At 40.7% G+C, this 25,914-nt stretch overlaps 1 protein-coding gene across 1 annotated transcript in view; it reads right to left on the bottom strand.

The window, feature by feature from the left end:
- The window catches only part of LOC109984927 (chemokine-like protein TAFA-2), a 74,560-nt gene extending 48,646 nt beyond the window's left edge, over positions 1-25,914 (bottom strand). Inside the window, exon 1 of the mRNA XM_020635101.3 lies at positions 25,394-25,914. The gene's annotated coding sequence lies outside the window, so the exon portion shown is untranslated. The remainder of the gene's footprint in view (positions 1-25,393) is intronic.

Here is a 25,914-nt window from a genome sequence, read left to right as displayed (position 1 = left end):
AGCTATTGACTTGTGTGCACATCACCTCCATCAGACATGATAATGGAGAGCTGCAGCCACTCAGGCAGCCAGGTCAGCAGCTGGGCTGGCAAGAATGAGAGGCAGACAGACGGACAAACAGTGTTTGCTCTTCTGCTGGGTGAAACGATGTCTCTTTTTGTTTCTGTCTTGCTCATGGAGAAGGACAAAGAAGATAACAGTCTTACAAGAGGCTCTTGAAACCGGTCCTATTAACTCCTATTCTAACTCAAGTCAGAATGATGTAAAGCTTTAATCCATGGATTAAAGGTCCTCATCAAACAAGCACTATCCGATTGTTCTTGGGTGCAAGCTGTGGACAAACTACGCCAGATTGTCACCCTTTTAAGTTCTCATTCATTAGAGTCATGTTTGTGACAACCTAATGAACCCCCTTTACTCCCTTCCTGCTAACTTGTTGGTCTCAAAAGCTCTCCTCAGTTCATGTTGGATACTATATTTACTATGCTGCTGCCTGTCTTGAGAAGAAGAAAAGAGAAGAGAAGATATCCTTTATCAATCCCACAAGGGGAAATGATTTTTTACACTCTGTTATTGAGACATGCTTCACACACAGGCTGAACTACACACACATGCACAAACAGGATCCTATGGACATACACTAATGGAGAGATGTCAGAGTGAGAGGGCTGCATATGAAAGAGCGCCAGAGCAGTTGGGGGTTTGGTTGCCTTGCTCAAGGGCACCTCGGCAGTGCTCAGGAAGTGATCTGGCAACTCTCCAGCTACCAGACCAAATTCCAGATGTTGCTGTTGGTTTGTAGTCATTCTCATTTACCCAATGATGTTGGCTAATTTAAATTAGTGTCACATGAAAATGTGTCTTACATATGATTATTTCTGATCTTCCACACTTTGCAAAGATAAAAGATAAGTCATTTATTACAATTCAAGTTAATCAAACAGGTTATGATTCAAATTTTGTTCAACAGACAAAGTTACAGCAAAGCTACTCAGCTAAATAGGAACAGAGATCTTTCTTATGAATCAGAAGTCTGCTGCTTCCTATGTGTCGATCCAGATGTTTTATATCTAACCATATACATAAACACATTCTGGCAGTCAGGTAGGCACAGTGTGATGTTTACATATGTTTGTCCACATTGGCAGAAGACAGACCTGGTACCTAGAAGGGGTACATCTGTGTTTCTTTTAGGGGTGTCTTATGTACTCTGATATGGGAACTCACATATCATAAAGTTACAAATGTGCAGACTATAACGTAATTTCCACTACAAATAGTGTCAAAGGGCAAAAGTGACAGTTCTCACGGCCCAGTGGGGGGTTTTGAACTTCCCCTCTTACATCAGCTCACTTGGAAATATGATCCCAAAAATGTGAGCAGGAACCAGGTACAATCTATCATGCTTTTTCCAAATAAAAATATAAAAGAGAAGTTCATACTGAGTCAAGTGGAGTCACCTTTTATCATCAAGTGGAAAAAATGAGTATTAGAGGACGACAACCAACAAAAATAGCACAGGGCAAAGATCAGACAGATACAAAAAATGTGTTTGAACTCATTGTAATGCTCCAGTTCATTGTTAAGAGTGCAATTATTGACAATGTATTCACGCCGTCATTGATACTTTGTTAAACTAAAACATCAATTAAAGCCACTTTAAACTCCGATCACTGCCTAAGTGGATCAGGAGCAGATATAAGCTGACATAGTGATTTGTTTTCTACAGTCTCACTCTACAGGGAAACTTCTTCCTGCAGTGTCACTGTAAGTTGAGTGTATCATTTATTCTGCATGAACTTTTGCACGTATGTGCCTACAAGACATAAATACACAAACACACACAAACTTGAAAACGAGTACCTGTGTTTACACGATGTGTGACATGAAAACAGGAACACATTTGCATTGCCAAGGCAGAATGCAGAGGCAGAATAAAGGTGGATTCACCTTTCTGCCACGTGTGTGTATATGCCTATGAGTGTGTGTCTGAGTTTGTATGCACGAGTGTATTGGAGAGAAAGACAAGAAAGAGTCAGTGTGTGTTTATGTGTATCTAGTTTGTATTCCAGGGTGGCTCCTTGTGAGTGCGGTTTCTCGCAATTGTTATCAGAGTTGGGATCGTGCAAAACTGGTCTCCTGAAATGGAACACATCCCTCCCTCGCTGTATCAGGGATGCACAGACGCACACTCACAGTCACACAATCATCCCTGTGTTTCGCTGCTTATGATTTCCTTTAGCCTGATGATTTTATCTTGAACTTTTAACACGTTGCTGAAACACAAGAAGCGTAGAACATGCATGCTATTTGGGAAAATATGAGGTGAGTATGTTCGTTTTATGAATACGTTTTTTTCTGCTCTGAACCAGCCGAGGAATCCAGCCTCGGGAAGGATAAAACAATTGCTTGCTTAGAAAAACTGAAAACAAAGGGAGAAAAAATGATTCAGCCAATACAAAGTACTGTGGAGAAGACATGTAATATTCAGTGCGAAAGTAAAGAGGTCGACATTTTGAGGATTGGTGGGTGGGAGAAGGGGGATTAGAAGTGGAGAAAAAAAAGGGAAAATGGCTGCCAAGTTATACTTGACTTAGTCTCTTTCAGTCTGTACTTTATTTCATGACATCCCGGAAACGGTCTAATTGACAGGCCAGTGATGTAGTGTAGTAACTCAAAGCACATAAGCTGTGTGTTCACTTTAAAGCAACGCAGCACTTCAGTAGCAGCGAGGTAGATCTGCATGCTGATATGCTGAGGAATGCATCACACGGAACAGTTCATGCAGGGGTAAAAAAGTGATGAGAAAAACACCCAGATAAGAAGAAAATTGTGTTAAAAAATCTGGCTTGCTTCAGTCTGGGAAATGTGTCCCAGTTAGCATCCTGCTGCTCGGTTTACACACAAACGGCACACACACACACACACACACACACACACACACACACACATTCTCATGCTGCTAATGAACAGGCTGCTTTCTCACCTGGGATTTCTTACCCTATATGTTTTTCTCTCTCTACCTGCTCTACTCTCCTCCTCCTCCTCTTCCTGTTTTCTCCTGACAGCCTCTCTTCTTCAGGGTGCAGATGTTTGACGTGTGCCATACTGGCACACATCAACACACTTCTACACAAACTATATGAATAAAACTAGCTACTAAATGGTAATTACATAAACTTTCTGCTCTCTCACTCTCTCTCTCTCTCTCTCTCTGTGATCTGCGATAGTCTTCGGTCAGTGAACACATAAGCACAAACCAGTGTGACGACTCTTGTAGGTGACAATGAGCTCATGCCACTATATCTGCAAATTGGAGGAACACATTGCAGGATATTCAAATGTGTTAATCCCAACAATCCATAATGTATTCATGTTATTCATATCTGAGCCTGACACACACAACTCCTCCTTAGACAAATATTTGTTTCACATCCTCTTAATCAAATTTGCATGTACTGATACTCTGAATTAAAGCATTGCGTCTCCTGCCTTCGGATGACTCCTCTAAAGACTGATATACATTTTACAGAACACCAGTTGAACATCGTATTGTGTGATATGTGTGGTATTTGAAGCAACTAGTTTTTGCTCTGCTTTTGTTGCAGGTCACAGTTGTTTTGCATCAAAGACTCACACAGCTGTAAGCCTTAGAGTCAAAGAGCAAGACATTTTGAGGCGGACTTCAAACAGTTCATTTTAGTCAATCATACAAGCTGTTTCTTACTCTGGAGCGTTATTTGAGCCAGGTTGAAAATCTTTGAAAATGATCTGGCGCATGCAGATGTATGTTACAGGAATAGGGATTAGGCAGAAAGAGTGGAAACACTTGAAATAGAAAAATAATCATATTCAGCGATGTCAGTTACCACAAAACTTTAAGGGCCAACATTGCTGGATACAACCTGAGGTTTAGTTCAGTGAATCTCAAAATTTCTACTGTGGGACTTCAGTGCTCATTTGGGCAATGATGGAGACACCTCGAGAGGGTGATTGGGCGGAACGGCATGGCTGATCTGAACCTGAGAGATGCTTGGTGATTGGACTTCTGTGCTAGTTATGAATAGGACATAACAAACACCTTTTTCAAGCACAGAGATGTTCATACGTGTACTTGGTACCAAAACACCCTCTGCGAAAGATTGATGATCGACTTTGTAGTTGTTTCATTAAATTGGCGGCTGTCTGTCATCTAATCACCATCTGGTGGTAAGTTGAATCAGATGGCAGGTATGACTGTCGGACAGACCTGGTTAACCTAGGCGTGTAGTGCGGGTGAACTGGGAATGTCTGGCAGAGCCCCCCTGTCCATGAGGTCTTCAATACCCACATCTGGTAGAATTTGTCTTTCATCCTGGGGGAGGTTGGGGACATGGTGTCGGGGTGGTCTATGTTCAAAGCCTCCATTGTAGAAATTATTGCTAGAAGTTGTGACCAGAAAACCATCGATGCATGTCGTGTAGGCAACCTCAGAAGCCGCTGTTGTACACCAGGCTGAAGAAGATTGCCTTTTGGGCTTGGTTAGATTCGCCCCAGGATGCTGAAGGCTCTGGACATTGTTGGGCTGATACGCCTCTTCAGTGTTGAGTGGAGGTCTGGACAGTGCCTATGAAATTGACCAGTGGGCAGTTCCCATTTTAAAAAGGAGGAACATTTAAGGGTTAAATGGAATGCGTTTTTTTCTTTCAATACACCGTATGGGTTCTGTGCAATGTGTTTGTGCCAAAGGACACACATTAGACACCAGAGAGGTAAGGGAATCCCCTGCGGTGGGAATAAATGATGCCCCTCCCCGCACTGCTTTTACAATGTAGCAGCTGTAGTTAGCTGTAGGGTGCTATCTCATAGATAAAAACACCAGAGGGAAGACAATTAAGTGGTTGCAGAGATATGAGAATTACAAGAGCAGACTGCTATTCAGCACACACACACACAAAAAAAAAAGAGTTTATAGAGATGATGGGTTTGTTGGTGGGTGTTATGTACAAGGGTTCAACCTTTTCAACAACGGCATGTATTCACAACACATGTCTCAATCTCAGTTTTGGTTATCCCCTGTTAACACTAGCTGTTAAACTGTCATAACATGAACTCCCATGATGCACCATCGCACACAAACACATGCTGTACATTGCATTTGGAATCATTGATTCACACTACCTGATTATGCCTGATTGCAGACTGCTGTCTTTTGGGCTTGACTGCAGTTCAGGAACACACACACACACACACACACACACACACACACACACACACACACACACACACACACACACACACACACACACACACACACACACACACTGCCAGTGTCCCAACACCCCTGACAGCATATTGCCAAAATAAACATAAGCCCTGTCGACACTGAGATCTCACACTGAGCAAGTGACTCAGATATACACCTGGCCCTTGGACACACCTACACAAACATAAACACACACACACTTTTAACAAATCAGGCAAATAGATGTGCAACACACAGCAGAAGCAGCAGCAGGGAAAAGAGGATCAGTGGTGGAAGGGGGCGTTAGTGACGATATAAACACACATACATACACCTGCTCTTTCTCTGTCCTATCACACACATGCACACACACACACAGTTCTTGACAGATACAGACTGTTACTAACGGGCTAGAGGACAAGTGATTTCCTGGCAGCCATCGTTTTCCTTCCCCTTTAATACAGACTGTTTGGGGCAGGTGGATTCGACATCTGAGACCAGTGTATGGTATCCTCTCATATCTGACCTTTAACATAGTCAGACCAGAGAATATAAAGGTCTACAGCTCCCCTGTGACTTGCATAGATTTGGTACTTAACACAAGAGGCAGAAACAAAGAGAGAGAAGACAGAGAGACAGAGTGCTGGTTCATTGGAGGGTCCTTGAAATAAAAAAAATATTAGCTACAAAGAAAAGCTGCTTCCGTATTCTTTTTTGCTCCTTTAGATTTCTAGTTTTCTCAACAGACCTTTGTGCCCAAGAGACTATATTAGCAAAAGCTTGAAATGGTTTCACACTCTCTGAGTGTTAGCATATCCACTTGACTATTCTGTTTATCTCTGCTTTGATTTAATAAAAGGCTCTAAATGGGCCGTATTGATTGCCTTACTTCTTGTCCTATTAAAATCACATTCGTAAAAAATGTGTGATTGCATCAATTACAGATAATAATAATTATCAGCTCAATATTTCTTAAAATTACATGGACAGTTCTGCAGCCTACAACATGAGATTTCCAATCAGGTTTTTTCAGGTTTCAAAATGTTGCAACTTTGGCTACTGAGTCTACATGCTAATCTTTTAAGAAGTTACACTTCTGCAATACACTTTGGTTGAAAGCTATAAAACAAACCACTAAGAAAATGTATTTTTTTCAGTTAGGTTTTGTACAGCACTGAACAAATGCCAGCATTAAAGGAACAGAAGACAATATATATACATTTTTGCTTTCTTCGGATTTAGAATAGAAAAAGACTAATACCACTATGAAGCTTTAGCTAACTACTTAGTGTGATCCTTGACTTGAGTGCCCCAGCTTGGTACTGTATACTTGGGTGTAACTTGAGCTGAAAACTATCACCAACTTCAATATATATCCTGTGCACCAGATGAACTTAAACCCTGTTTGTGTTTTACCCGGTGTAACTTTTACACCTGGAATAGAGCAGGCATCAGTTTAGAAAGTCTGACGAGTATCCGAGATAGTATGAACAGAAAACATAACACTCACAAAACTTAAACATAAAAAATCTACAGAATGGCTTTACACTCAACTATGGCATGTTTCAGACAGCAAAATACTACAGTATTTAGTAAATAAACCTTGTAGGGTGACTTTGAAATTTAAGACAGCAGATCAGGGTGGACTCGAGGGGGGTTTCAAAACACTGTGTTCATCAGAACACAGCATGCAGGGCCATAAGAAGCATTTCATTGGCTTTTACAAAGTGGAACCTCGTCCACCTTCTAACACGAGAGTTGGTGTTGTTTAGTTTTGCAGGGGGAATGTTTATATGTCCTGCATACAACTCCATGAGGTTCCTTATTTTTCTATCCATACAATTATGATGTCGTTTTAGTTGGACTGGATGGATGAAATACTTTGCAACACTTACCGCACTGCAAAAGTTAACATGGACACACATGATAAGACTGGGCACAGCTACAGCTGTTTAGCAGTTAGGCTTGGTGTACTCATGTCTAGAAATGGTTTTGTAGCTAAATTGGACATAGAGTAAGAGATTAGGAAGAAACGTATTAAACGCCCAGCTGCTGCACTCAGCTCCTGGAGTCTAGGTGTTGTGATTAGTTCATAAGATTACCTCATCTTGACAAGAAATAGTCTGGAGCGTAACCCTGTGTGAACTGCAATTTTGAACTTCAGATTAGTCAGGATAAGCCTCTTTTACTTTTCCAGTCTCTGTGATAAAATAAGATAACCCTCTGCTGTGTCTGTAAAAAACTTTAGGAGAAGCGTGAGGTAATGATGAGGTTAACATTTATTTTGTCATATACCTCTGCACTTTATTATAGCATACTTCCCAGTATCCCTTTCAACCATACTTTCATTGCCAAACATGTTAAATTCTAGAAATGAACATTTTTTTTGCCATTGACAGTCCAAATCATCTAACTGAATGTAATCCAGGATTATTCCACATTTTCCAATATCTCTCTGTCCAGAAGTAAGATTGCACTAAGACTGTAGTCTGGGAAAATTGTTGTGATGTGGCATTGAAGCAATTAATTGAACCTTTGTTTGACTCAACCTCCATCTTGAACAGCCCTCCACAGATAGATGTTAAGAAGGAGATATGTCCAGCTAGGATAAGCTTTGACCTACCACCCGTATCCATGACACCTGCAACACGGGTCAGTCAGCCAAGGGTGCCATGGCTGTTGGGTCCAGTGTGAGCCGGGTAGCTGGTCACCAAACAGTTTAATCTCTAACAGATTCCCACCACCTGGCTCCAATGGCACTGCACCAAGCTCTGAAGCCCTCCAATCTGGCAACTCTGACTGTCATGTTGAAGAGGGTTCAACAGGAACTCCACTGAAAAATGAAGGATGGTTCTATGGATGGACGGATCACATAATATAGCTGAAAATGGATCTTATTCCTGAGCTTCTATCTCTTCAAGAAAACAGTTAAAAAAAATTATTGAAATGATCAGTCTTGCTGTGTGCTAGATACAGTCAGAGCAATGGGTGGCTACACTGCTGCATTAATGTATGTGAATACATGAATGTTTGCCACAGGGGAGATTTGCTGTTGGGTCTTTGATTACCAGTTTGCTGCCTGGCTTTTCCCTTCAGCAATAAAGCATGTGGCCTGCAGTTACAGCATCCAATCTGTTGCATGGAGAGGACTTAGACGTTTGGCTTGGCTGTCCAATTCTTTGTTGAAAATGTGTGCTGTTTTTATTTATTTTTAAAACAGTTTTTATTTATTATTTTTCTGAATGCAGAACGAGGTCAACCATTTATGTTTAAGCTACATGGGGAGGCTGATATAAAGAAAAGGATACGCTTTTCCTAGTTTTGAAGAATAAATAAAATGATCATATTGTGTATCCAAGATGAAAACTATCTGCTCAGGATTACATTACCAACAAGAGTCTGTGACACTATTTGGACACTGCAGCTTAATTTTCCTGCCCTTCAAAACCCTTACTCAGCAAGTCATCAGCCTTTGTACACAAAATGGGAAACTATGTGCACCCAGACATACTCATGCAAACCAGACAGACAGGCAAAAACTATGGAAGAAGTAGACATAAGGATTCAATCAATCTTCTGCAGATCCCTATATGACAGAATCACATGAAACAACCACAACCTCGATGTAAGTCATACATATAAAATATCATGTCCATACCAAGGCCACGCCAATACAAGTGCACATAGGAAATGAAGAACGCCTTTATCGAAGTTGAGGCACTAAAACTACTCAGTAACCAATGTTTAGACTCTAGAGAATGATTGTGGTTTAGGTTACAGTAAGAACTTTGGTCACTAAAGCTTCCTACAGAAGTGACCTCACACTTCAAATGTGAAGTTACATTGGTTCCATATGTGACACAAAGTACCTTTTGTTCTTACTCAGAACTCAGATTCAAGTCTCCAGATCAGACTCTATAGCTCCTTAAATCACATCACCTTCATTTCTAAAGGAACCATGTGTCAATCTCAACAAAGAATCCAAACATCCCATGAGGCCAAAGATTACATTAATTATCTTTCATCGTGTACAGCACCTAAAAATACTTCCATTACTTACTTAATGTGAGGTAAGTCCATAAAATAACAGTTGGTGTTTTTGATACCAGGGCCACAATCTTTTTTTATAAACTAAACCAAGTTCTTTAAGTGCCTAAACCTACCAAACCATTAGAAGTCTTTTTTTTTTTTTTTTTCAAATCTGTACTCATCATTGGCAAAGTTTCTGTTTTGCTGTCCAGTAACTGTAACACATTTTGTCCCAGCAAGAAGTGATGTGATGAGGTTGAGGCCTTCACACTTAGCGATGTTCAAGTTGTGATAATCAATCCAAATTTGTATTTCTTGTTCAGTTCTAGAGCTGTGGGAAGCAGTCTTCATTCAAATGAAAGCCATTGAAGTGAATCAGACTAAACCAAGTTGATTTGAAATAAGACACGTGCAGAAACAGGAGTGACGGGCTTCACTTTCATCATCCAGACCTAGAATGGATTACACTAACTGCACAGTGTGATCCACTCACACTTGCTTGCCCACTCTATTGTGTTTCCTCATTTGGATGACTAATAATAGTCCACACAGTTCCATGAATCATGGTCATTAAGCAGATCGAGAGAAAAATTCTCACCTAACATCTCCTGGCTGCTTATTGCTTATTTTTCACAGTCTCATTGAGCAAACAGAAAAGCACACACACACACACACACACACACACACACACACACACACACCGGACACTCACTCCCTATACCAACAAAACGTGACTCAACATTATTACACAGCTAGGCAAATTAAGAGCCCATATATTTGCTTTCCTCCGCCAATGGAAAACAGAACGGCAAAGTTGGAGAAATGTAGAAAGCAGATTGAAATAGATGAACCGAGAAAGAAAGAAGCCAAGAGGCAGCGAGTCAGTGAGCGACAGAGAGGAGGAGGGACAGAAGAAGAGAGAAGAAGCTAGTAGTTGGAGACCTTGAAGAGCGTTTGTTAGATGAGTTAGTGAGGTAGCTCTTGGCAGCTGTATCAAAGAAACAAACTGATCAATCTTCTTGACCAACAGACAATTAAGAGCATACACAGGGAAGCAAATAAGCAGATAATAACACACACCCTACAGGAGAACTTTGTTGTGAAAGGAAAAACAGTTTGGCAGCTCTTCTGGTGGTTAGCTTGAAATCAGAGAGAGTCAAGCTTGAAACTAAGACTTAGTGCGTGTGTGTGTGTTTGTTTGTGCGTGTGTGTGTGTGTGTGCGTGTGTGTGCGTGTGTGTGTGTGTGTGTGTGCGCGCGTGTGTGTGTGTGTGTGTGTGTCTGTGTGCATAAGTGTTTGTTAGTGTGTGGCCAATGCTGATTCTTTAATGAGCTCGGTTTACACACTTCGTTAATTGGCTGGCACTGCAAAGGAGTGTCCAAGATCTGCAGATCCAGTCTGCTAACACACTCACACACACTGATAAAAAAAAAACACACACATACATACACATCTCCATTTCACTGTGCTTATTTATTCATGTATTAGTTAGTTTGTTCCACTAGGTTCACTTGCAGGCTGCTGTAGTAATTGCCACTATATTCTCAGCATTGATTTCCCCTCCTACTGCAACACACACACAGACACACACAGACACACACACACACACACACACACACACACACACACACACACACACACACACACACACACACACACACACACACACACACACGAACACACACACTCAACCATGCATACACAGTTGTTGACTCCCTGGAAGAGCCTTTTCCTTTGCAAATCTACCTTTGCGAGAACCACAGCAAGTGCAAATTGTATTCTCGATTCTCTGATAATTATTCTATCCATTTATCAATTGACTTGTATCTCCACAACATGCATTTATTTGTGTGAACAAAGACACATATGAGGCAGCAAGGATTTCTAATTGATGCATCTGGGTGGGGAAAAGAGCTGAGCTCTTTTTTTTTTTTGGCACACCCCTCATCACACTGGCTGTAAAAATAGCATCAAGCCCACAATCTCTGTCTGCCTTCTCACGGCTTGTTTCTGGTGAGCATTATGAGGTACACTCTGCTGCTGCTGCTGCTGCACAACAAACACACAGTTTGCATCGGCATTCTGAATGCAAAAGTATTTTCAAACTGGACTGTGAATGTATGTGAGAGAGCCATGCTAAACATGATTACAGATGGGAACAGTGTATGTGAATGTGTGTGTTTGTTTGTGTTTATGTCTGTGTGTGTGTGACTGTTAGTAGATATGTGGGCAGGCAGGACAGGAGGTCTGCTGGGAGAGATAACTGCTCAAATCTGTCCTCTCCTTCTCACTCACACCCTTCTGCTCAGACCTCTAAAAGCTTACCCCAAGGCTTACCCTACACACACACACACACACACACACACACACACACACACACACACACACACACACACACAGACAACCACACACACACACACACACACACACACACACGGAGTCTCACAGCAACTCTTTTCCCAACTCCCATTTCAGTCTTTACAGTTTTTCCAAGTCCATCACAGTTTTTTTTCATCAGAGAGAGATGGACATAGAGAGACAAGAAAAGGAAGGATGGACAACAAGTGCATTAGCACAGCTTGGACCGACCAGGGTTATCATCTATTAATGGCGGGCAGGTTCACACATGCATGCGCATGTATGCACATATGCACTCACTTGCACCGGCAAGCAAACACACATTCAATGAAAGAGAGAGCTGGACAGGAGTTGTTGAATAATTAAACAGGATGCTTTAAAGTTGAAATTGAAATGCAATGGCACAAGGACGCACTTTGAAAAGTGCATCAAACCTTATGCAAACTAAAGGTAATTAAAGTGAATTCTACTCATTGCTTTCTCACAAATCTTCATAGAATTTTACCTTCCTTTCTGTTTGTTCAGCAGCTGTTAGTCCTTCACCTCCCCACTCCTCTTTCTCCCCTTGAACAAACAACTCCCCGTCAGATGGATTTTCTCTCCACCATGCCTCATTGCATTACAGTGCCGCCTCTTATCCAAACAACTTTCGGGATAAGAAGGACCAGGCTATGCCAAGTAGATTCTTCAGATCCCCATCTCATCATTGTGGGAAGTCTAAACTGACCAAATCTTTTCTTAAAGTGGTGAAGCCCTTCGTACAAAAACACTCACCTACGCTTCAGATGGGCAACAACAGCGAAGCCCTGACATCATTATGTGTGAGTGGCTAGAACTTCAGGGAGAGGCACATTTGCACCATGGACAGCTCCCTTTTTAAATCCTGCTGCAAGGGACAGCACCCTGCTGCACAGGGTGCAGTCTGGGTGACACAGGACAGCAGTTTTCAAAAACGAGGGCCTTAAGGGACCTCATTAGTGTAGTCAGGGTTATAAAGGCTGTACTCAGCCAAATTCTCGTAGTTAAGCCAGAGACTAATGCAGCACACATCATCAATATTGATATCTTATCTGATTTCTCACCTTTTAAAGAAAATATGACCTACTACATTAACCTTTCCAATCTTTTTTTAAAGAAACCTCAAGAAAAGATTCATGCAGGTTTTTTTTTTTCTAAAAGGATGAAAGTATATAATATGAATCGTCATCATGATGAAGACATTGACAAAGTCAACACATTCTCATTCCCTCCAGTGTGACTTCTAGCATCATCTACTGCTGTAAATGCAAAATGCAGATCACACTCATCCACATCCCATACACAAAGATGCAGAGTCACAATCAAACCAGGTAAACGTAACATCATCAGGGTTTCTACCAATTAAGGAGCCTAAAAAAAACAAGATATTGCACATATGCACTGAGGATATATTAAGACAGAGATACTTTCAGACAGGTGCTAACATAAGCCGACAGTGAGATCAAATATACTGCTTAGCTTGTTTGCCACCTTGTTTAGCATTTTGTTGTGTTGAAATTTTCTCATTTTTCTATTTAAAGTTAAATTCAATGTCATAAATCAAATTGTGGGACAAATTCAGTATATTTTTCCTGATTATGCTACTGGGAGTGCTATTATCAACTTTTCCTAGCTGTTTAAGGTTTTTCACTAAAAACAAAATGTCTCAACCTCATGGTGGCGCTATAAGCACAGTGTGGGGATTAAGATATATGTTCAGGAAACCATAGATGAACCATCATAGGCTATGGCAAGCCGTTCAGGAAATTAATAAATTGAATGAAACTTTGAATATATTGAATGAAAACTTGAATATATGGAATGAAACTTTGAATATATTGAATGAAGTCTGAACATATTGAATGAAGTTTGAATATATATGGAATGAAATGCTGAATATATTGAATGAAGTCTGAATATATGGAATTGAAGCTGATTTCAATTCTCCAAATCCACCAGTTTCATTGTTGTCATCAAAAAGACACCCTGCTGAATATGCTGGTTTTGCAAAATGACATCAGCTGAAATATACCAATAATTTCTTGAACGTCAAAACTTTTTTGAAAAGTTGCTGGTTGTTCTCAAAATGATATGAATAATATGGAATGTAGAATGTGTCAACTTGAAGATCATAGTTCAATCATTAGAACACTTTTACTTCTTATGAGTAGTAATGTTCAACAATCATTGCTGAGCGCACTTTGTGCATCCAACTTTAGGGATTTTTTTAGTCTCTGAGTTGTTAGCTGAAATAACACTACAGACTTCCATTCAATATATTCAGACTTCATTCAATATATTCAAAGTTACATTCAATATAGTCAGACTTCATTCCATATATTCAAAGTTTCATTCAATATATTAATTTCCTGAACGGCTTGCCATAATAGTCTGTGCACACTTTTATTTTTGTTGAGATATTTCAGTTGTTCTTAAGCATTATTTTCTCATATAGAGCCCTATTGCTTAATAAATGTAGCTCTGCTGTATCCTCATCTTAATTCACACGTGCTTTATAGGTGAAAGCCAAAGAATACGTGAGATAACTGCAAAACAAGTGTCGAAAACATTGACACAAAATAATTGACAATGTACTTCATTGTGATTGTAAGCCTTAAAGCCATGTGCATCACAAATGAAGCTCCTCTTTGTGCCCCTCCGCCACAGCTGCAGCTCGAGGAGGGGACACAGGGCCGGCTCAGCCTCATCACATGAAGGCAGGCGGAATGCTAATAAAGTTGGATTCAATCAATTTGAAAGCAGTCTTTTGGCAATTCATGGCTTTAAAATTAGAATTCTTGTTCTGCATTCAGAGCCTGTCTGTGTCCCTCCCACACAGCCTGAGTCTTATTCTCACTCAAACTGAAGGAATGTTGTGGGGGAGACTTTTTTTTCTTTTTTTTTTTACTTGAATCATACAAAAGTATTACGTCTTAAAAAATACTATACAACTTAAAAATGATCTTTGGTTTATAAGTGAATCCTTGTTTGTTATTGTGACATTTTCTTATGTTCTCAAAAAGTCTGCTGATGTTCTGCAGTTGATATCATCAACATCTTCCTGGTTGCTTTTTCCTCATGCATCTGTTGATTGAGTCATGTTTTCTGGAGGCACTGACACATGTCTTTGTTTCATCAGCATAAGGGGCTAAGCAACACACACTCCTGTATTGATCAACTGTGGCTGTTAACAAGATATCAACAGCATCTGTACAGCCAGTGTAACAGCTTGATAAATCTCAGGCTTAAACAAGCATTAAAACAGCAGTTTATTTGTATGAAAACACAGCAGATGAATACCTAAAAGCTACCAAAACGCCGCTGGTGCTTATTTGTGGGTTCATGCATGGCTCTGGTTTCTCCCTCTGTGTGAGCGCTCACGGTGCTGTGGCTAATGGCAGTGTCACAATATTAGTCATATTAGTTGTGGATTAGTAAGAGAAATCGTCTTAAGGATGTGATTGCTGGGAGGGGTGCAGCATGCTGCTTGTATTACTGTCAGCCATGTCTCTCACACACACTGTGAGCCTCGCAGCCTCGCCTGCTTTCCTCAATAGGATCTCTAGAGAAACATGACACACTGAAGCGCACCACCTACCATAGCTCATTCCCTTCTTTCACCATGTTTTTATTTTTTTATCTCATCTATTGAAGTGCTGGTGTGAAACGTGGCTTGTAGAAAAACAGAAATGCACCGGCTGTGCTGGAGGCTGAAATGTATAAATTCAGAGGACCAGTTCTTTGCTCTAGAGCTTTACAAGGCACAGACTTTTTTCATCTTGGGTTGAAGCCAAAGGGACACACTTCTCACTGACACAAGTGCTTATATTAAATCTCAGTATGCTTCTAAAAATGTAGGGCTAACATGTGACACTCTGTCAGCCATTTTCAAACATTTTGACAGCAAAGTGAAATTTGACAGTCAAACGTTTTGGACAAGTTTTGTATAGTCTTTACATAGGAAGATTCCCAGTCATGCAATGTACTCTTCTTCAGTACTAGCATTTTCCTAACTCTGCCTTCTTCTCATAAAGGAAGATGGATGTAACTGGCAGAGAAGACTGTCATCTTTATGGGACTTCCAGTGTAGCCAGTTATTAGTGAAATGGACTCCCAGCCAACACTTCTGTTTCAGTGTGATTCCCTTCATTACAGTCCGACCAGCAACCGGAGAAGCAAGACTGGAGTTGGTGTTGAATAATAACAGCTAAGAGCCAATTGTTTACTGCATTTGAATACAGATATCTATTTATAGAGATTGATTAAACCTAAATTGATACTGGATGACTGCAGATGGGTTCCAGGTTTGCATTATGGCAGATTGCATCCCGCCTCTTTTGTTCTACACTCAGACTGTGTACCTGCATACAATCACTTCCTCACGCAAATCTTGCCTTTCCTGTTTACTTATTCTAACAGCAATTATAGCTCGTTGTTACACACTTTCTTTTAAAGTACTTTGAGCTCCAAAAGCAAAGAGGCAAGAAAGAAAATGTAAATTAACAGACAGCATGGTGGGCTAAGGCTGATGCACACTTATGTCATCTGCACTATAACGTACTGAAATGTCTGTAACAGAAGCCGTGACAACCAGGTCAAAACAATATTAAGCTATTTTTTATGAAAACTAGAATGAAAGTAAATTTGGCATTTATGCTTAATTTAAAGCGGACACATTATTCCCCTTTTCCACCTTTTCAAACAGTCCACTGTGGTCTACATGAAACATCTGTGCTGTGCACATGACATGAATCAAGCACCAGAGGAGGTTTGTGACCCTGTATAAACCAGCTCTCTCAGAACGCTCCGTTTTGGTGTGTGTGTCTCTTTAAATGTTATGTCGGATGTGCCGACCGGTGCCGACATGAGCTTTGAGCTTCCATGGCAACTGGTCAGCGTGCCCCCTGGAAAAAAAAACATGGCTGACGGAGACACAGGAGGGAGGGTATTTGTTTTTACCAGAATACCAATGTGACATCACAAGGAGAGCAAATTTGAAAAGAGCACTTTTCTCTGTGTTGTAAGACTTATGCTGACCACAAACAAAGGACTGGATGGGTTTATTTCACATGTTGTGGGTTGGTAGACACTCAGGTTACCCAAATATATGTTCAAAAACACTGTAAAAGTGGATTCATAATATGTCCCCTTTAATGTTTTTATTTAGATAAACAATTTTTTGCTTAATCCAGGGTTTGTTTTCCATCAGCGTAGTTGAAAAGAAACAAAGTAGCCAAGGTAAAGTTCTGGAGTGTGTTATGACACTACCACCTGCAAAACTGTGCTAATTACTGCTGTGCTTGTGCTACAGCTCAAACATACCCAGCTACTGTGTGTAAAGCTTCATACTGAATTCATAATTGCATAATTAGATATAATTGCATGTGCTCACGGCTTGCCTGACAACCTAATGAGGCAGCCATAAAGAAGCTAGTGGTTCCACTTATACAACATAATCAAAGACTGCAAGATAAAAGGGCGCACACAGACAAACACAGACAGGCAGAGCATAGCTGTGTAGCACGGAAAAAGAAATTATTAAAGCTTAGAAAATAAGAGAGTCTCTCATTATACTCTGTCAACGGGGTCTCAGTTCACCAGAGACTGTGAGCGTCTTCTTGGTGGTTCAAATGTTAAAGCCTTTGGGGCATCTTTGCTTTTTTTTACCAACCACCTAAGGAGTGACCAAGGCGAGACTCACAAAAACATGCCTCAGGACAGCAGACATAGGACACACTCACTCACACACACTCACAAGGTCAGGCCTAATTATGTCACCCTAATGACCACAGTGATCGCTGTCACGTTGTTGATCATGAAGAAACCTGCACAGCCGCAGGGTTGAATGTGAGCTGTAGTCCTTACTCCTGGCGAACTCTTAACCATCTCACATAATGAGTCAACCCCTCACACCGCCAAAGCTACAGTGTGCATGTTGGTGTGTAACCTCGGCTGAAAGTGATACCACATCTCAGCCCACACACTAGTGGACAGTCCTGTCACCGCATACTCATTAGCAGAAGCTATAGCCGGGCTGCATTCCACAAATCAAACTGCTTCTTAATAGGCTGCAAGCTGGCACAGAAGAAGTTTGGTTGCTACAAATGCAACCGCAGCTATAGTAAACCTGCACACCAAGAATGAACTAATAGGGTGCTGCAATATCCAACACATTTAATAAAAACACTGTCAATAACTGCTCAATGAATCCGATTGGATGTCAATCAAGGAGCTGCTTTAAGGAACACTCTTTGATTTTTCTGTCAAAAAAAAACAAAACTTTTCCACTATGCATTTCATTGATGTTTAGGAATGGGTTTCAATTATTCTGAGCGTCATTTCGGTAGAAAAAGCACAAGTGTCGGGCAGGGCGATGAGTCAAAGTTAGCTGATGTCGACAGCATCAGTGTGTAAGGAGTGTTCGAGGGTGTACAAATATCTTCTGTCCCAAGGAGACAGTCAAGTCATTTTTTATTTATATAGCCCAAAGTCACAACTCACAATATGCCTCAGGGGCCTTTATACAGCACACGAGAGTCTCTATGTTGAGAGACCTGACTCAGATGCAGGAAACCCTTTTTAAAAAAAAAAACTTTTACCAGGAAAAAAAACTGGAAGACATGTCAGAAACGCAGCAGAAAGGGAAACCCTCTCAACGGCAGTGGAGAGTAAACAGAGGGACAGAAAGGTCTTGGCTCTCATCTTGACAAAAAATATAATTCATTTCCTCGATAGAATTTTCTTTAAACTTGTTTTCTGTAATACATTTCTTCCCTTATAACCAGATTATGCAAATCTGTACTGCTTTTACAAAAAAGTAGAAAATTGTTGTATATTAAAACAGATATTTGTATACATGTATATTTTTATTTGTATACATGTATACATATATATATATATATATATATATATATACACAAACCTTAAACATGTACAACGAAATCATACATACCCTACCTTTAAAGGAAAAAGATTTACCAATTTCTCCAGTAGCTTATAGCATTTGAGCTCCACTTATTGATAATTGAGAGCATCAGGCAGAGCCCACTTTGTACCCTAGGCAAGATTTGAGCTGGTGCCCCTTGTACTGCAACCAATTCTACCACCAATCACAATGTTCATACACTTAACAAAAATGGCATACAGCTTTATGTTTTACAAATTTTCATTGTTTAAACCTGATATTTATCCGTATGGCTAGTGTCACTCACTTCTGAAACTCGTCCGCCCTCCTCCCCCACAAAGAGTGAGGAACAAGCAGTACTGCTGTGATGTGTCAGGTTGAGCAGAGAGCAAGAAAATAGAGCTCCTTTTTAAATAGGTGATGTAGTAATATTTTCTTGGCTTTTTTTGTTATATTACAGGATAAAAGCATGACAATTACTCACTCATTTCGGTTGTGTTAACTTCTTGGTTTAAAATTAATTAAAAAAAGATCGAAAATACACTCAGATTTGTTTATCTTCTAGCACTAAACTCTAAATGAATAAGCCTATGGTAAACATACTGATGTGTATATGACTTCTAAAAAATAATAATCAGTCAGAGACCAAAAATCAATTCGAACTGAATAAATCAGATTAGCAGAAGAGTTTTTGAGGTCCACTTCTGTTTGAGCCTGGAAATGTGATGTTCAGAGACAGACAGTGAGCCGGGAGCACAGCAGAGAGTTTGGTCAACAGAGCTGGTCATTAACGGTGTAAATGAAGGGAAACATGGCATGATAGCACCTCAGAGTCACTGATGAGGGTGATGGATGGAGGTCCACTGAAACACGAGGCAGTCAATCGATCACCTCATACATAAACAACACACACAAACACACACGTTCTGATGGTGTGTTGTCACAAACACAATCACACACTCACTCATGCTCTCGCTCTCCCTTATAAACCTCCTGCAGAACCACTCACTCTGTTTTGCTCATGCTTCCAGCAACTGTATTGGCACTGCAGTATGGCCTTGAACACAAACACACACACACACACACACACACACACACGCACACACACACACACACACACGCACACACACACACGCACACACACACACACACACACACACACACACACAGAGAATCACTCACCGTTGCCCTATCTCAGAGCCTCATTAGTCAGAGAGAGAGAGCATCGCTACACTTTCCTGTCAGCTCTGTCTCTTTGACACAAACTATTATCATTAGATAATGTTTATCATGTATCATTTTCTTCATTGATCAATCAATACAGAATGTCAGAACTAATGAAGATAGAAATCACAGAATTAAAGAGTTTGGAAAGAATTCATATGAATAATATAGCTACTCATGCAAAGTTGTTTTTTTTTCACTTAATTATAGTTTTAGTTTTAGTTTTTTATTTTATTATTGTGTCATACATACATCCATATGCCCAGCCCACAAGGGCTTACATGACAGACACCATAAATTAAAAATGTCCCCAGATCAGAGTGCACTAGGTAAGCTATATTCATTGTCAAGAAAGAGAAAGAGAAAGTAAGAAGTCAAACTAATTAAACAGAATATCCTGTCTTCTTTTCCAAGCTTTTTAAAGCTGAAACTACATAAAACGTTCCTTGTTTATTGATCTGTTGAAAACTTAAGCAAATTCAGCCTTCCTCCATTTTTTTTAGATGAAAAGGCTCATCCTTTAGTCTATCACATTTCCCTGAATAACTACTGTCTCCAACAAATAGTACAAACCCAAATATACTCCATTTATAAATATATAAACAGATTTAGGAAACTGTAACCAGAGTCTGATCGCTTTAAAAAAAAAAAAAAAAACTGATTAATCAGTTGTCAAATTGTTGGAATAACTTATGTCCAAAATAAATATAACAAGGAGTTCACTGTTGGCCTGATCTTTCTGTAAAAATTATTCATTGATTGAATCAAAATGTCTTAAATCAGTTTTCAGAACACGTTTTGGCTGATCAATCCTTTCATCAAATTGCTGTAAGATTGCCTTTTATGTCCATCAAACGGTCCACACTTTAAGACATTCTCTCCATGTCTGTGACATCAAAGAGATGTTAAATGTAGGAAATTCTCATTTTTGAGAGGCAACAAACACATTTATGTTTTTTAGGTTTATTTTAAATTATTTTAAATTCTTGCAGTTTGTCTACAGTTTGTGTTTCTCCTTACCTTTGTATGTCGCTTAAAGTTGGCTGCCTTGTGTTGCTCTTTATTGTTTAGCACAATAGGCTCCAGAGAAACTAAGTTTCATCCCCTATGTATGCCTTTGAATATGAATATGTTGACAGTAAAGATCTGTTTAGTCCAAACAATCCCTTTGATTTTATAGAACCCTCTCATCATTGACTGTTGAATCCAATATTTACTTTTCTCTCAACTGACTGCATGTTGCTCACATCTCTATTTACAGACTCTGCAGAAAATCACAGAATCTGTTTGAGAAGGGCTGGATTTTGGTACCAGTGCTCTGGCTTCTGTTTTTATAGTGCAAGTAGCATCGTCCTTTAGCGAGTAAGTTTATTTTTTTTTTGAAAGATTATTGTTTGGGCTTTATTTGAAAGGATAGCTACAGAGAGATCAGAAATGTGGTTAGTGCGCGCGCCCCATGTATGGAGGCTGTCGTCTGAAGCGGCCAGCGTCGGGTTCACTTCCCACCTGTGGCTTCTTTCCATGTCATTCCCCACTCTCTCTCTCCCTGATTTCCGACTCTATCCACTGTCCTATCTATCCATTAAAGGCACAAAAAGCCCAAAATAAATCTAAAAAAGAAAAAAAAAAGAAATGTTCATGCAATGCAGATGTAAGTGGGGAGGACATGCATCAAAGGGCTGAGGTTGGGGGTCGAAGATTTGTTGAAGACTGTAGCCTCTGTATATAGGGTGCCTGGTGCTGCTCTGCACTAAATTAGAACTTATTTAAGCGGGCTTTTGCTGTATGCATGAAAAAAGTCAAAAGGGGATAAACGCAATCAGTATTAATGCAATTTGGATCCAACTGGCAGTCAGTTAGTGTCAATTTAGCTTTAATTAAAGTCTTAAACATACGCCTGCAAAAGTCCCCTCTCAGACTGTATCTCACAAGTCTTCTCCATTCTTACATCCTACGCTGCTGGTCAAACTATAAAAAGGCAATGCACGGTAACCAAAGTCAAGGCTGAAGGTCCTTTATTTCTAATCTCTGGCTACACCTGAACCCCTTAAAAGTTGGCCATTGCTCCCAGAGGTTATAATATCATCAAATAATAGCTGATCACTTCAAAGAGTGCTGGTGATTAAACCAACTCTTTGCTTTTTCTCTACACACTTCCCTATATGTGACAAAGACTGTATTGTTTCTCCTCATGCAACTTCTCTCTCCTCTCTTCTCTCCCTCTGGTCTTCACCCCTTCCTTGCTCCATAGTCATGGAAAACAGTAACTGGGGCAGCGAGGTGTTGGGTAAACAGTGGTTCTGCAAAGTGCTTTTTCCCAGCCTGTGTATACCTGGGTAATAGAGGCAATAATGGAGTTTGTTCAGGCTAAGGTAATCCTGGTGCTGTGAGCACAGCATCTGCCGCTGTTTCTGTCTGCTGCTGTTCTGTTCCACAGCGGGGACTGATGTTGTTGTAGCTGTCACAGTGACTGTCCCACACAAGCCATTTGGAAGCAAAGCAGTGTGTGTAAGTGTGTGTGGTTGTGTACTTTCTACTTAAAAAAAAAAAAAAGAAGAAAAAAAAACAATGCGTCCAGAGAAACTGTGGTTGTGCTGAAGATGTGTGTCTGTTTGAGGGAGGGCATTTGTCTGTCTGTGTGTGTGCGTCTGTTTGGTGTTTGTGTGGAAAGAGAGAGAAATAATCTAAAAAATATATGTGTTTGGGTGTTGTAGCTCACCTTTGGGAGGTGGGATAAGAACACGGCTGGCGGCTAGGAATGAATTTACGGGGCCCGATCTCCCAGAAACAATTTCTTTATGTGGGTTACACACATTTAGAGTGGCTACTCGCTCCCCCTGGGCCTCAGCTCACCACACATAGCTACTGGAGATGGCCAATGAAATACACGACACCTTTTATGGGACACATGCTTTTTATTTATTTCTATTTATCCCCTGTGGCTTTCCCCTCTCAATCTCTCTCTCTCTCTCTCTCTCTCTCTCTCTCTCTCTCTCTCCCTCTCCCTCTCCCTCTCTCCCTTTCTCATCCTTCATGTGTCTGTCTCTGTCTCGTTCCTGTTTCTCATTCTTGTTCTTTCTTTATTCATTCCCAACTTCTCTCTGCTCATCATGCGCAGCTACAGGAGGTGGCAAATGAAAAAGAGATCACATTTTAGTGGACACATACTGTACTTTTCATTTCTTCCTGGCTGCTCTCTCTCTCTCTCTCTCTCTCTCTCTCTTTCTCTCTCTCTCTCTCTCTCTCTCTCTCTCTCAGTGGAGAGGAGCTTTGAATTCCCAAGGCCCAGAGAGCTTATGGTTAGGAGAGAAGGATAAAGGTAGTGAGTTAGGGAGATGCAGGAAAAGCTTGTTAAAGGTGTGTATCGGGAGACGTTAAGAAGAAGTTGAATATGAATGTATGAAAGCTTGTTGTATAAATCGCTTTGACACTGAGTGTATTTGTTTATGCATGTGTGTATATTTGTACACTTTTGGTAATGTTGCTAAAAGAAGCAGTTTGATAAAGTCTTGTGTCCTGCTGAATCCATACTACACAAGAAGCAGCTCCGTCCATGTCTGTGCGTTTGTCTGTGAAGCAACTTTGAAATTTGGCAGGGAATGACAAAACACTCGGTAAGCACTTTCCCTATTGTAAGGTATGATGCCCTGCGTTGCTGTTCATAAACAGCCATTCATTTCCCACACAATCTGGGGCGTCCATGTGGCAGAGGGATTAAGATGCTTACATGACCTTTATTGCATCATCTCTCTCGGCTTCATTTCCTGTCATCTCCACAATAATCACTGTGTAATAAAGGCAAAGGCAAAAAGCAAACACACACATTCATGTCTATTTACATGCACACAGTCTGGACTAGATAGTCTTCTTCTTGATAATCGGTGTGTGTTCGTGTTGCTGTGCTCTCATTATGATCAATCAAAGGTGTACCGCCTGACCTCCCACCATGCCACACTTTGTAATAACAGGACTAAGCAAATAATGGGACCGACACATTACTCTTAACTCAAACTTTATATCACAGAAAAAACGACTCTACAACTCCAAAAAATGCCTCAAACCTCTCAACGATCTGAGGCAATGCACTGTTCTCTCCACCATGACATCATCTTTAGCTCTCTTTTTCACTTCAATTGTTGGCCTTGTTTCAGAAGAAAACAAAGTAATTCAGCAATGGGATTGATGCTTTTACTAAATATTTTAAACCTGGCACAGAATTCAGATTGTAACAGTTATCTCCTCCCTTATCTTAGGTAAGCTGAAAACCACAAGTGCTAATAAACTGGTGATGTTACAACATTGTAGGTTAGGTGTCAGCCCGGGGCCATATTAAGAATACATCTCACAAAAAAATCCAGGAGCATCTAATCACTAACCATGCACTTGTTTCTATTAATGCATTCCTGTATCTCCCGGAACCAACTGATTTTCCTCCCTGCTAAATGCTCCCCGTCTCTCTGCATCTTCCTCTCCTGTCAGTCATGGCATCGCTTTCTCCGGTTTATTTTGTAACTCCCGGCGTTCTTCTCTTCCTCCTCTCTTGCATGTTCATCACACATGCTGATTAAAACAGAGGTGGAGTAAAAGACAGATGGCAGAGCATTTCAAAAATATGTCTTAACCGTCTTCCTTTACATCATCAGACCAGCTTGTATGCACACAAGGTCATGAAAGGCCCTAAAACAACCATTAAAAGACATGGCAGTAGACTCAAATTGCCACCCTGTTACTTCAAACCGTGTGTGTTAACATTTCAAGTGCTCAGGACAACCTCTGAGACACCTTAAACTACTTAGGCCTGCTCTCTCCAAACTGATGCACCTCGTTGTCACCAATAAAGGTCATCTTATGAATAAACATCTACTTTCCATCAGGTGATCCATGGTGCCTTGCAGGAGACGACAGGTTAAAGGAAGGTTTCCCGACATGCTCCACATATATATATATATATATATATATATATATATATATTTACATTTTTAATAAGTAAAATAAGTTCCTGTGAGTTGAATGCAACTATACTTTTAAGTGGATGGGAGGATGGGAAGGGAAACGCAAAGAACTCATCTGTTCTATCCCCATGAAATACCGCAACAACATCCTTATGTTGAACCTCTGGGCATATCACATCTCATGCAATCAATGAGATTATGCCAACTCTTGATTATGCCAACTAACTCTAACTAAAATAGTGCCATATGCCCATTTACGCACTGCTGAGACCTGCGTGCCCCACTGTGTGCGTGCGTGGGTGTAAGAGAGGGAGAGAGAGAGAGAGAGAGAGAGAGGGGCTATAAAGGCTGTGCAAAATCTGAAACAACCGCAATCATTTGTCTTTGCTATAACTCCCAACAGTGACATTAACACTTGTGCCGAACCAGAACATGATGGGGTATTATCAGAAGTCATTTTTGCGCATGACTCTCGTACCTTCATGAAACAAAATCCTTCCCTGTTCACTAAAGATGAACTGTTATTCATTATGTGCCTTAGAGATAACCAGTAGATTAAATACTCGTGTTATAGTAAAGGTGTGTCCATCAAACACTTTATTACACGCAATTTAAACACAGTTAACACAGCCGGCTGGACAGGGCTGTTCCTTGCAGGTGTAAAGTCAACCCAGAGATCCATACCTGTTGGTGCAGTTTTCTCTTGTTGTGTTAGCCAAGTAGTTGAACCTCTCTCCTCATAGCCGCTCCTCTATCCGACACGGAGGAGAGGCTCGCATCCCCTCTCCACGAAACCATAAAACGTCTCCTCTCAGGTTCGCCTGCAGCGGAAAAGTTATACCATACCATCCACCTCCGCAGCCGGGCCAGAGGGAGATCCGGAGCCGGTGGCAGGTGTGACCTCCTCGGTTTAAACCTGCGCGCTGCCCCCGCGGTTACTCCGGGGCGAGATAAGGTCCCCTGAAAGTTCCGTTTCTCTCCTCCTCTTGCGCACAGTGGGTGAGCGAGAGGAAACTAAGTTATTAAGCCATAAAATCATGAAAGAAATATCCAACTTTTACCTCCCAGTGCAGCCTTTTCCTTAGCGCCCAAACCCCCCCTATTTATCCTGTTTTAGAGAGGCGATGAGAAAGTAGCCCTGCGTGGCGGGACAGAGGTGCGATGCGGTCGGGGAGTCACGCAGACTGTTGTTGCGCTCCTGTATG

The sequence above is a fragment of the Labrus bergylta genome, chromosome 12, assembly GCF_963930695.1.
Source record: "Labrus bergylta chromosome 12, fLabBer1.1, whole genome shotgun sequence".
NCBI classification, from domain to species: domain Eukaryota; kingdom Metazoa; phylum Chordata; class Actinopteri; order Labriformes; family Labridae; genus Labrus; species Labrus bergylta.
Note: the sequence above shows the minus strand (reverse complement) of the source record. Positions and strands in the feature narration are given on the sequence as shown.